Source organism: Elgaria multicarinata, chromosome 2, assembly GCF_023053635.1.
Source record: "Elgaria multicarinata webbii isolate HBS135686 ecotype San Diego chromosome 2, rElgMul1.1.pri, whole genome shotgun sequence".
In the NCBI taxonomy this organism is placed as follows: domain Eukaryota; kingdom Metazoa; phylum Chordata; class Lepidosauria; order Squamata; family Anguidae; genus Elgaria; species Elgaria multicarinata.
The window spans coordinates 174,847,937-174,861,372 of NC_086172.1; the positions used below are offsets into that span (position 1 = coordinate 174,847,937).

General features: G+C 46.7%; 1 protein-coding gene across 1 annotated transcript in view; it reads right to left on the minus strand.

Annotated features, from left to right (window-relative positions):
• Positions 1 to 13,436, minus strand: part of JKAMP (JNK1/MAPK8 associated membrane protein) — a 405,493-nt gene that overhangs the window by 314,035 nt on the left and 78,022 nt on the right. The window lies entirely within an intron of this gene.

Here is a 13,436-nt window from a genome sequence, read left to right on the forward strand (position 1 = left end):
TTTCTTTCTTTCTTTATCTATTTATTTATTTTTTACAATATTTGTATACCTCTCCACATCTATGATTACAGAGTGGTGAATGGCAAAAGGATTATAATAATAATAATAATAATAATAATAATAATAATAATAATAATAATAAGTTAGAATAACTATTTTTAAAAGAAACAAAGGCCTAATCTACACCAAGCAGGATATTGCACTATGAAAGTGGTATGGAAGTGGTATATAAAAGGCAGGAGCCACACTGCTGCTTTATAGTGGTATCGAAGTGCCACTGACAACTGTTGGGGCCCATTGACACATGCCACATACTGCTTTCATACTGCTATATCCTGCTTGGTGTGGCTCCTGCCTTTTATATACCGCTTTCATACCACTTCTATAGTGTAATATCCTGCTCAGTGTAGATTAGGCCAGAGTTCTGATAAGACCATAGCCAGTCACTCAAGGAAGGTACTCAAGGAAGCAATACAACGTTAGTGCCTGCCTGATCTCCAAAGGCAGGGAATTCCATAGGAAGGGGGCCACCACACTGAAGGCTCTTCTCCTGATGGACTCCAATCAGGCCATAGGGTCCTGTGGATCCACCAGGGACATGCCCTCAGATGACCTCAGTGCCTGGGCAACTTGGTAAGGGGGAATCATAGAATCATAGAATAGCAGAGTTGGAAGGTACCTACAAGGCCATCTAGTCCAACCCCCTGCTCAAGGCAGGAATCCACCCTAAAGCATCCCTGACAGATGGTTGTCCAGCTGCCTCTTGAAGGCCTCTAGTGTGGGAGAGACAACTTGTTTTGGATGACAACTCCCAGCATCCCTGCCTATTGGCCATGCTGGTTGAGACTGATGGAAGGTGGAAGTCCAAAACTTTTGGAGACCACCCTATGAAATTTACACAACCCTTCTCCGCAAAAGATTGGCCAGGCTTTGCCCATTCATTGGACTTGGAAAGCAGTCTTCACACTTTCATTCAGATACCTTAGTAATTACTGCCCATGAATACAGCCATAACATCTTATCTTGATATTTTATTCTAGGTGGGCTGTGTTTGCCTTGCTCTGTCTGCTGTCTGGGTGCTGTTGACGGGCAACTTCATGGCCAAAGTCTTCCTTCTGTGTGTGTTTTTAAATTCTTTAAACTGAACTTGGACTGGACAGCCCTTCCTAAGAGGACTGACCTCTGTAAAAGTGGACACTGGGCCACCCTATATCAGGGACAAAAGTAGACTGCAGCAGCCTATTGACACATCCTAACGTGGTGCCAACTTGCCAGACCTTGTAGGGGGCACTGCTGAGACAGGGTTGTCACATATACACATTTTCTCGAAACATATTCACGGAACATGCTGGAAAGATCTGATGTATTTCCCTCTAGCTCTGAATATATAGAATCAGTCCACTGTGTCACCTGATTCATTTGATTCTATGTTGATTGCGTGCATTAAGGATATCCCATGTTTGATTATTGTGTTATGTTTGATGTGATTGGATGTTACATCTTTTTTGTTATAAATGAAAAATTCAATAAAAATCATATTATACACACACACACACACACACACACACACACACACACACACGCAGGTATGACTGGAATAGGGTGACCCTATGAAAAGGAGGACAGGGCTCCTGTATCTTTAACAGTTGCATAGAAAAGGAAATTTCAGCAGGTGTCATTTGTATATATGGAGAACCTGGTGGCATTCCCTCTTCATCACAATAGTGAAAGCTGCAGGAGCTATACAAGAGGAACCAGATACAAAAGAGGGTAGGGCGTCTGCAGCTTTATCTGTTGTAATGAAGAGGGAATTTCACCAGGTGCGGCATGCCTACAAATGACCCCTGCTGAAATCCCCTTTCCAATACAACTGTTAAAGATACAGGAGCCCTGTTCTCCTTTCCATATGGTCATCCTACATTATAGCTGTGCTAGGTTTTAATCTGATGTGATTCTTTTTAATTGTTCTTTTCTTCTTTTTGTTGGTTTAGGCTAGTAGTGCCCCATGTGTCTACTCAGAAGTCCAACTGTGTTCAATGGGGCTTACTCCCAAGTAAATGTGGCGAGGGTTGCAGATTTACAACAGATGGAAACAAGGCTTTCCCCCCTCCCCCCCCCGCATGCCAGGGAGGGAGGCGTTCCCTTGAGCAGTATCTTCCGCCTTTTCACGCCTCTTGTCCCATGTAATGCAGCCCATATCAATTGTGCCAAAGAACCACAAAGCACAACAGCCTCGGGTAAACAATGCAATTTCCCTTAATGTAGAGACACTCTTAGAGAAAAATGTTTCGCAGTTAGTGAACTTAGCTTCTTAAGGGTCAGAAAGTAATTAGAGTAATTGAAAAATGAGGCAGGGAGAGCCAAGTTCTCCTGGCACTCAATTTGGGCAAAATATGGGAAATCCTGTATTTTTAAATTTTGGGCCTCTGTCATAAAGAAGGGGAAATGAAACACACCATATAAAGATTAGGATCTAAATATAGCCTTACTAAAGAGATATGTGCATATCTATGCAGAGACACATACATTTAGTGTTTTATATACACAGAAGATAGATACCAGAAATACACCAAAGATGCAGTCATAGGAATGTTTGGACAAAAAAATAAAATATAAATCCTACAACTCTCAGGAGTTGTAGGAGTTTTTTCTGTCTAAATATGCCTATGACTGCACCTTTAGGCTGCAAATCTATACACACCAACCTGGGAGTAAATCCCATTTATTAAGGCGACCATATAAAAAGGAGGACAGGGCTCTTGTATCTGTAACAGTTGCATAGAAAAGGGAATTTCAGCAGGTGTCATTTGCAGCATCTGGTGAAACTCCCTCTTCATAATAACAGTTAAAGCTGTGTGAGCCCTGCCCTCTTTTGTATCTGATCACTCTAGCTATACTAGAGTGACTAGCTATACTAGAGTAACCAGATACAAAAGAGGGCAAGGCTCCTGCAGCTTTAACTGTTGTGACGAAGAGGGAATTTCACCATGCATACAAATGACACCTGCTGAAATTCCCTTTTCTATACAGTTGTTAAAGATTCAGGAGCCCTGTCCTCTTTTTGATATGGTCACCCTAAATCATTTATTCGGTGTGACTTCTAAGTAAATATGCATAGGGCCATGCTGCTAAAAACAATTTAATAGATGCAGAATCACAGGCAGCCCATTTGTTTTTAAGTGATGTAGTTAATCTAAAAAAGCCCAAGAGGCTAAATAAAGACTTGGCAACATTAGACTGGGATATGAAAATGTCATTAATGTCATTTCCATCACACCCACCCACCCACCAAAACACTCTATTGAAGTTAATCAGTTGCTGGATGCGAGTGGGGAACGCATTTTCGATCCAGTAAAAAAGCAGTTCTAATTTGTTTATGTAGGCATATTAGGTGACTTCTCAGCCAACAAAAACTAGAACTATTTCCTATAAAAATAAATCAATGGGAAATTTTTGCTCTAATACTCTATGGAGCTTTAGAGTACATGAAATGCACGGCATGACACTGGAGCTTGTACTGGAGGGAGCGTTCTGCGGGTGCAATGGATCCACGTATCGGAGCTCTTGTGTATATAAGCAACACAGAGAACTTTGGGTATAGGGCAGCCTATCATTCAGAGGTGTGGAACCTCAGGCTTGGGACAGGCCAAATCAAGCCTACCTGAGGTACCTGACCCTCTGCGGTCCTTTGGATGGCCCTAGCCCCTTCCCCCCAGCCACACCAATTTTCTGGTCATCTAGTGGTTTCACAGCTTTTGTGTTTTTGCCCGCATTCAAAGAGGTTGAGATATCTCTAAGGCTTAGGGGCCGTCTACATGGGTTCAACCCTGCGCTTTTCCTCTCCCAATGCCAAGGTGGGAGTGCAGGGTTTCTGGGCGGCCATCAAGGGGGTGGAACCGCCCTGCCTTCTTCCTGGTGGAAGGCAACCATTCACTGGGCACCTTCCACCAGGCTCCGGATTGGCCCCGTAGCGACGTTACATGGCGGAAGCCCCGGGTTGACATTGCTCCCTTTTAAAAAAGTCAGGGTAAATTCTGGACTTTTTCTTAACGCAGCATCGTGGGGAAACTCCTTAGTGGCTGCGAAGCTGTGCCTGCATTGTCTAGCCGATGGGGCGCAGATCCACAGTCACCGTGGGGCTTTCCCTGTGTATAGCCAGCCCCCTGGTTACTGGCAGTCTGAGATTTAAGATAACAGATCCTTGTATTTTGGTCCCACCCCCTCTTGCCTCTGGCTCCACCCATTTTGCCTTCAAGCCATGCCCACTGCTGGGATGCAGTCCCTGAGAACTTTTCCGAAATGGAATTTGGTCCTCAAGTGGAAAGAGCTATAAACGGTATGTATGTGTGTATAAATAATAGGGGTATGCACTCCACCCCGAATTATCTGGTAACCGCGAACATCCACGGAGCATTCGATCTTCCAGAGCAGAGCTTAATTAAAACAATTAAAACTATGTGCAAGCTTGGTGAACTTAGCCATCAAAGGCTTTGTTAAAATGCTATGTCTTAACTTACACCGAAATGAGGCCAGTGCCAGCCGGGCCTCCAAGGGAAGGGAATTCCACAGCTGGGTGCCGTGATAGAGAAAGCCCTCTCCCATGTCCCACCATAGTGTATGTCTTGCATTGGTGGGACACAGAGGAGGGCTCCTCCAATAGATCTCAAGTCTCGGGCAGGGAGATATATATATATATAGAGAGAGAGAGAGAGGCGCCCCCTCAAGTAGCGAGGTCCCAAGCTGTTTAGAGCTTGCGTGAGCAACCCAACGAAGCTCCCTTGGTTCTTTCCAGACTGGACTATTGCAACCTGTTGTATACAGGGCTTCCCTTGAAGCAAATCCAACATCTACAGGCTGTCCAAAATGCAGCAGCCAGGTTGGTCAAGGGGCTCCCGAAGTGGTCTTCTATCACTTTGGTGCTTCAAGAGCTCCATTGGCTGCCGGTGGCTGCTAGGGTGCGCGACAAGGTTTTGTTGACCATGTATAAAGCCCTGCGTTGCTTGGGTCCTGGATACCTGAGCACTCGCCTCTCTCCTGTGTCTCACCATTGGCAGACTCGCTCTCAGGAGCAGGGTGCCCTGATGGTCCCCCGCTACAAATTGGAATGTGCCGGGGCCAGGGCTTTTTCAGTGGCTGGTCCCCGGTTATGGAATAATGTGCCACTGGAGAGTAGACAGGCTCCCACTCTCAATTGCTTCAAACGCCTTTGGAAGGCGTTTTTATTTTCACAAGAGTTTGGGGAGGGGGTGGTTTAAATTGGGGTTGAGGGCTTTTAATGGTTTGAGGGTGAGGGTTTTAATGGAATTGTCTTAATGTGGGTTGAGGGTTTTAATGGAATTGTTTTATATGTTATTGTAAAGCGCCTCGATGCCAGAAATGATGAGGCGGCGCTATAAAAATGCTTTAAATAAAATAAAATAATAAATAAATAATATTGTGTCCATATAATACTGTACTGAGTAGTTATGCGTTCTTCCTATGATGTTTCCTCCTCATCACGAAGGTTTGAAGGCTGCAACTGGGAATGTGTTTCAGATCTCTCTCGCCTGAAGAAGAGCACAGGCGTGCGCAAGGGGTGTGCCAGGGGGGCCCAGGCACACCCTAACATCTCACGCAATAAGGATGAATTGAGGGGGGTGATTGAGTAGGAAAACGCTGCCTCAGAGAGATCACTGTTGCTCCTAGCAGAAGGATTGAAAAGGAATTGCTCTGCTGAGAGCCGCGCTTCAAAGAGGCAAGGAGGAGGGCCTCCGAATATCGCCTCGTAAGCCCCTCCTCCAGCCAGTGTCACTACAACGTCCCACTAAGGCTGGGGCTTGAGGAATGTCTCTTCATCCCACCCACCCCAACTGCAACTCATATGCTGAGTTTTTTTTAACTGACCTCAGAATAGTTGTTTTAAATGATATTGTAGGTTTTATGCATGTTCACTTTTGTAAATTGACCAGGGAGCTTCGGCTATGGGGCGGTATATAAATGTAATAAATAAATAAACGGCCCTCCCACAGTCAGGCAAGCCAGACACAGCGTAGGCCATCAGTGTCTTAATAATTGAATAAAAATAATGTCTTTTATGACTGAGTATGGTATGGAAAATGTGGATAGGGAGACATTTTTCTCCCTCTCCCAAAATACTAGAACCCATGAAACTGATTGGTGGGACAAATAAAAGGAAGGACTTCTTCACACAGCACATACTTAAATGATGGAACTCACTACCACAAGATGTCGTGATGGCCACCAATCTGGATGGCTTTCAAAGGGGGTTGGATAAATTCCTGGAGGTGAAGGCTATCCATGGCTACTAGCCCTGATCGTTGTATGCCATCTCCAGTATTCGAGGCAGTAAGCCTGTGTGCACCAGTTGCTGGGGAACATGGGCAGGAGGGTGTTGTTGCACCATGTCCTGCTTGTTCATCCCTGGCCGATGGCTGGTTGGCCACTGTGTGAATAGAGTGCTGGACTAGATGGACCTTTGGTCTGATCCAGCAAGGCTGTTCTTATGTTCTTAAATGTTCATCTTTAATGTTCATCCCTACCTTAGGTGCACACCCTAATGAAATATATTGCACACGCCTATAAAGAAAAGACGGGTTGGCCTGCAAGGAGCATGGCTCTATTTGGCTCTCCAAGTCCACCCACCATTCAGAGATGAATGCCCAGGCAACTGGCCCTTGCTTGGCTCTCCATCCCACGCTCTACCCTTCACCCCCAAAGTAGAGATGGGACTGTGGCAAGCAAGCTAGAACATGCCTACATCTTCCACCACCTAAGCAGCTTCTTTGTAAAAAGGTGAGTGGCATGTTGTCACCTCCAGCTAGGCTTTGCTTGCATCAAGTTGCGTCAGCCAAGGCGGGTAACCCCGGAAGAGAGCCATGTGGGTGTCCAAATTCAACAAGGCGTGGTTGTGGGTAGCGTGGCATCCTTTGTGGATGAAAGGGAGAAAGGGCAGCTGATCTTTCTTACAGAGACGCTCTACAGCTAGCACGGGGGCTAGGAATGCCTAATTAATCAGATGCAAGATTTTAATTGTTCAGCAGTTAACAATGCACCCCTAGTACATATGGACATTATACTAGGAGAGTTTGTTCCCCACAAATTGTTGGAGAAATCAAGAGCAACAGCTGCTCACTGCAGAAAAAGACATATTTATTTATTTATTTATTAAATTTATATACCGCCCCGCAGCCGAAGCTCTCTGGGCGGTTTGCAAAAGTTAAAAACAGTGAACATTAAAAAGTATACACAATTTAATATATTACATTTACTCACAGAACTCATTTCTAGTATCTCCACTCTTTCTGTTCTAGCTCAATGCTGCAGCCTGCTGTTGACTTCAGATACTGAAACTTTCCATCTATGGCGTAATCACCAAGCAGGATATTACACTATGGAAGCGGTATGAAAGTGGTATATAAAAGGCAGGAGCCACACTACTGCTTTATAGAGGTATTGGTGCACTGACAACTGTTGGAGCCCATGACACTTTCATACCGCTTTCATAGTGCAATGCTTGGTGTAGATTAGGCCTATGTTTTAATCGAGTTTTTAAGTAAATAAAAATAACATCTCTTCGATGACTTGTGTCTCATCCTCTTCAGTCAGGGTTGTTTGTTCTACCAGAGCCTTCTGACTGTCACTTAATTTATATTTTTATTTATTTATTACATTTATATACCGCCCCATAGCCGAAGCTCTCTGGGCGGTTTACAACAGTGAACAATGTTTAAGAGTCCACAGGGATGCCGAAAGCTCGTTTAAAAAGAGTTGTATTGTTCAAATGGAATCTGAGCTCTGCAAATGAGGTTGTGTAGCTTGAAGTGTACCCTCCGATACGGGGAAATAGCATGACGGTCCTTGTTCAGCAATAGATTCACTTATTGGTATTGAATAAGTAGAAAAGATGAATACTGATGAGCTTTTTCTAAGTTGTTGTAATGGTGAACAAGGGGCTTTGCTAGACCTACCAGGTGTTCCGTCGTTGAGGAGCGGTGAAAGCGGATTTTCCCGTTCAGCCGTGACGCCTCATGATCCACACCTGCCTTCGATTTGTGGCGGAAGTTTGCGCCGGTTGTGCTGCTGCCGCCGCGAGCACGGTTGCACAGCCACACCGGCCTGATTGCCACGGCTTTTTTTTTTGCTTGCTGCACGGTTTGCGCAAGTCCGAAAAACCGCAAACTTGCGCAGCTGTCAGCGATGCCGGCGGCGGCGGCAGTGGCAGTGCCAGCTGAAGTGCTGCTGGTGCTGTTGAGGGCATTGATGCGCTCACTTCCTGATGGGGGTCGTGGCGGGTGTAATATGACCCGAGGTCAATCGTCTGCATGGGCACTCTGTGCCTACATCTCCCATCATGCCTCTGAGGTGTTGGCGGCGATGACCGCCTCTGTGCCCTGTGCCCCATCCCAAGAAGCCAACCCACATCTGGCTGTAGCCATGGCAGCAGCCCACAAAAGCTCTGCCCTCTGCCAGCCTGGTACCCACACTAACAGGCAGCGTACAGCACCGCCATTATGCGGCCACGGTAGCTGCCCACCGCAAGGAGTCACCAGCCACTTTTCCGTTCCTCCGTTCCTGCGCAAACTGTCACTGGGGGAATAAAAAAAAAAAGCCGCTCCGCCGCACTGCCCCAGCTGGCGGACTGCGCGCAAATGGCGGAGGCGGCTTGACCGAAGCCGCTGACCACTCCCCCTTAGCACGCCTTTTCCTGCCCAGTGTGGACCGCAGTGACCTCACATCCTCCCACACGTACTCCGAATTACCGCGGGACGGCAGGAAAAGGCGCACTAGAACTCACTTTTTTAAAGTTGGGAGAAAGAGGCTTCACCGCAGGATAACGGCGGATCCTCATGAATGTCATCTGGAAGTCTCGACGTGACTGCGGAAGGTAACGCGCGCTAGAGCCCCGTCTAGTAACGCCCAAGGTTAAGACCTGTACAGCACAAGAGGTGGAAAACTCATTCCAGAAGGATAGTTGGGTTAATCTCTTACATCAAGAAGATAAGAAATCTTACCAGTGCAATCCTATACTTGTCTATGAACCTACCTGTAGGTTCATAGACAATTGTCATCTGAGGCCCTTCTCCAAGTGCCTCCTCCAAGGGAGGTTCAGAAAGACGGCAACAACGGAGACAAAGCCTTCTCAGTGGTGACCCCCTGATTCTGGAACATTATCTTTTCTGCACCAGATTAAGACCTTTCTCTACTCTCTGTCATTTGGCAGCAATTGACAGGGTTTTTAATAGCTCATGGGATTTTTTTTTTACTGTTGATTGTTAAAATTGTAAAGAGAGAGGCGGAGAGAGAGAGGTTGGTGTAAGCTGCACAGCAACAAAGCGGCTCTGGTTGCACTTTTGATGCAGTCAGTCTTAAGGTAAATATATAAGAAAGATAGAAAGACTAACAACAGAGTAATTCCCAAAAGTATTTAGAAGTAAACAAAGCCCTATGAAGAGAGACTGAAAGAACTGGGCATGTTTAGCCTGGAGAAGAGAAGATTGAGAGGAGACATGAGAGCACTCTTCAAACACTTAAAAGGTTGTCACACAGAGGAGGGCCAGGATCTCTTCTCGATCCTCCCAGAGTGCAGGACATGGAATAACGGGCTCAAGTTAAAGGAAGCCAGATTCCAGCTGGACATCAGGAAAACCTTCCTGACTGTTAGCGCAGTGCGACGGTGGAATCGGTTACCTAGGGAGGTTGTGGGCTCTCCCACACTAGAGGCCTTCAAGAGGCAGCTGGACAACCATCTGTCAGGGATGCTTTAGGGTGGATTCCTGCATTGAGCAGGGGGTTGGACTCGATGGCCTTGTAGGCCCCTTCCAACTCTGCTATTCTATGATTCTATGATTTCGGCTTCCACTTTCATCTGTAGCTGCAATAAAGGCGGAAGCCAAAGCATTTAGCTCTCTATATATTTTGAAATTACTTTGTTGTTGATCTACTGTATCTCTCTATCTATAATAGGTGTGTGTGTAGCATGTAAATAGTTTTTATGTTATGTTACTGTGTTGTATTTTTAAAGTTTTTTACCTTTGTAAACTGCCCAGAGAGCTTTCGCTATTGAGTAATATAGAAATGTAATAAACGAAACAAAATGAATGTCTACTCAGAAGAAAACCCCACTGAGTTGAGTTAGGTGCGCTCCCAGATATGTGAGTGAAAGATTGCAGCCTAAAGAGGGCCAGTGTGGTGTAGTGGTTAAAGTGTCGGACTGGGAGTCGGGAAATCCGGGTTCTAGGCCCCACTCGGCCATGGAAACCCACCAGGTGATTTTGGGCCAGTCACAGACTCTCAGCCCAGCCTACCTCACAGGGTTGTTGTTATGAGGATAACATGGAGAGGAGGAGGATTATGTATGCTGCCTTGGGTTTCTTGGAGGAAAAAAGGTGGGATATAAATGCAATAAATAAATAAATAAATAAATAAGATTGTCCCAAGTGTGTATAGTGGAACAGGCATTCATAGGCAAGTATCTGTTTGTCAGACGCATGCAGGTTAAAAACAAAGTCCAAAGACACGGGAGTACAAAGGTCTGTTTAAACAGACAAAGCTTAACGGCTCTTTCGTTTTTGGTGTCTTTTAGCTTCAGGAACTTTTCTCCCTGTGGTTAGCACATCGCCTGGAAACTTTTGAGTGGTGCCTGGTCTTGCTTTAGGTGTGCAGGCCTCACACGGGGATGCCTAACTGGGAAGGCATTCAGCTTCTGTAATCTTCCCCATGTGAAATATTTCTCTGGAAGTTGCTCCGCCCACTTATTTACCTACGTCTCTCTGACGTGGGAGGAATCGCCCAGATGTGGCGGCCTTTGCTTGGTGGGGCTTTGCCCTCTGCTGCTGCTGCTGTTTCTTGTCTCACTTTCAGAGCCTTCTCCTGCTGAGGGTGGACAGGTGGGCCAACACTCTTCCTATAGTTCTGTGTTCCCCTCCAGATATACATCTCCACCCCACTTCACCACTGACGGTTGCTTACACCTGGTCTCATGTGTCTGAGCTGAGTCAGCGGAGTGTTATTCCATGTAAGAGAGAGAAGTCACCGGTTTTCTGCCAACAGTATCTGGGTGAGTTGTGAAGATGCTTTCCCTTGGCTTTGTGGATTTCTCTTGCACCGTCCCTCAACCGTCCGTCCACTAGCCTGGGTAGCGAGTGATGCTGTCATAAATCAGTATTCCGAGGTTCTGTTGAAGTGGAGGAGGGAAAGAAAGGCTAAGGAGGTGAAACCCAAAGGCAATAATTATGCAAAAGATGCACGCTGTGAGTTGGAGTGTACGACTTGAAAGACCGGTTCCCGAAGAGCAAAACAAATAAAGCTCAGATGGGTGGTGAAGCCCTTGTGTCTGGGGTCGCCTTGTTGAGTCTCCTGGCTGCGGCGTAGAGCCTGAGATGGGAGTGGAGCCTATAAATTCAGGGTAGGTGGCGCCTTGCGGAATCGGGGGTGGAGCTTGGCAGGGCAGGGATCCAAATCTACGGCAGCTTTTCCCAGCCTGGTGCCCTCCAGATGTTTTGGACTTCAACTTCCATCAGCCCCAGCCAGTATGGCCAATAGTCAAGAATGCTGGGAGTTGTCACCCAAAACGTCTGGAGGACACCATGTTGGGGAAAGCAGCACTACTTGTTCATGAATGACTGAGTATCCCTGCCTTCCCCAAAATGGGGCAAGAATGAATTACCTACTGGGCAGCTTGTGGCCCTCCAGGAGTTTTGGCCTACAACTCCCATCTCCCTCCACCATTGGTTCTGCTGAGTAGGGCTGATGGGAGTTGTAGGCTGAAACACCTGGAGAGACACAACTTGCCCACCTGACTAGCCAATCAGGCTGTACAGCAGGGGTGTCAGATCCCCTTTTAGGCCAAGGGCCAAATTCCATTTCGGATTCCAAAGGCAATTGGGGGTGTGGCTAAAGGCAAAGGGGTGTGGCCAAAATACCAGCAAGGTTTAGCATGAAGCCCTTACTGCCAGCAACTAAAGCCTAAGAGAGATATTTCAACCATTTAGAATGTGGGGGGGGGGGGACTGCATTAAAGCTGGAAACCATCAATGATTGGTGGTTGTGTAAAGGGGGTGGGGCTAGGGGAAGGGGGTGTGATCATTGGGGGAATTCTGGGAGGTCAGATTGGAATCCGAAATGGGTAGGGTGACCCTATGGAAAGGAGGACAGGGCTCCTGTATCTTTAACAGTTGTATACAAAAGGGGAATTTCAGCAGGTGTTGTTTGTATGCATGCCGCACCTGGCGAAATTCCCTCTTCTTCATCACAACAGCTAAAGCAGCAGGATCCCTGCTCTCTTGACCAGATACAAAAGAGGGCAGGGCTCCTGCAGCTTTAACTGTTGTGACGAAGAGGGGATTTCACCGGGTGCTGCATGCCTACAAATGACACCTGCTGAAACTCCCACTTCACCACAACCCCATTCCTTGCAAGAGATGAAAACAAGGAGGGGGGTTACCTATCGTGCTCTTCAAGAAAACAAATACTCCAAGCATTTCTGAAAAGGTCTTGGGGCGATCCTCCTATTAATTTCTCAGACCTAGAGGTTGTAAGCAGCCCCAGGTGGGTGACCTCACAGAGGCCCAGGGGGAGTAGTAAGCAGCTCCACAAAAGGGGCAGTGAGCCCATGACCTCACAGAGCCCATGGGGGTAGATCAGCTGCCCCCTATCAAATAGTTACACAGTGAAAGGGAGGTGTCAAGTCTCCTGGCAGACACGGAAAGTTGGAGAGTGGGTCATTCAGAAGGATCCAGCCAGCGATGGATGCAGTGAGGGTAAGTGTGGCGGAAACAAGGCAAGGGCTGATTTCTGTTCTCATGCTTTCAGGGAGAAATGGCCCAATGACTAGAGAAAGTCAGATGGGAAGTGCACTGGGTGATATAGGGCATGTCTAGACCTCCTGCCGTTCCGGGAGGGAGGGGGAGGAGGATCTCATGGTATTCTGCTTGGGAGAACACAGCTTGGGACCACAATACCTGACGGAACGCCTCTCCCAACGTGAATATACCCGGTCACTACGTTCAACATCTAAGGTCCTCCTCCGGGTGCCTACTCTGAGAGAGGCTAGGAGTGTGGCAACGAGGGACAGGGCCTTTTCGGTGGTGGCCCCCAGACTATGGAATGATCTCCCTGACGAGGCTCGCCTGGTACCAACGCTGCTATCTTTCCGGTGCCAGGTTAAGACTTTCCTCTTTGCCCAGGTATATGGCGGCACATCTTAATCACTCACATGTTTAGGTTTTTTTTTAAATGGTTTTTAATGCTTTATGTGTGTATGTTCTGAGTTTTAGAATTTTAAATTTTGTATACTCGTTTTTATCTTAATTTTAGAATTTCTGTAAACCGTCCAGAGAGCCCTGGCTACGGGAGCGGTATATAAGTGGAATAAATAAATAAATAAATAAATAAACCTCTCCCTCAGTCCACACACGGCGCACAATGTCCTGGGAGGA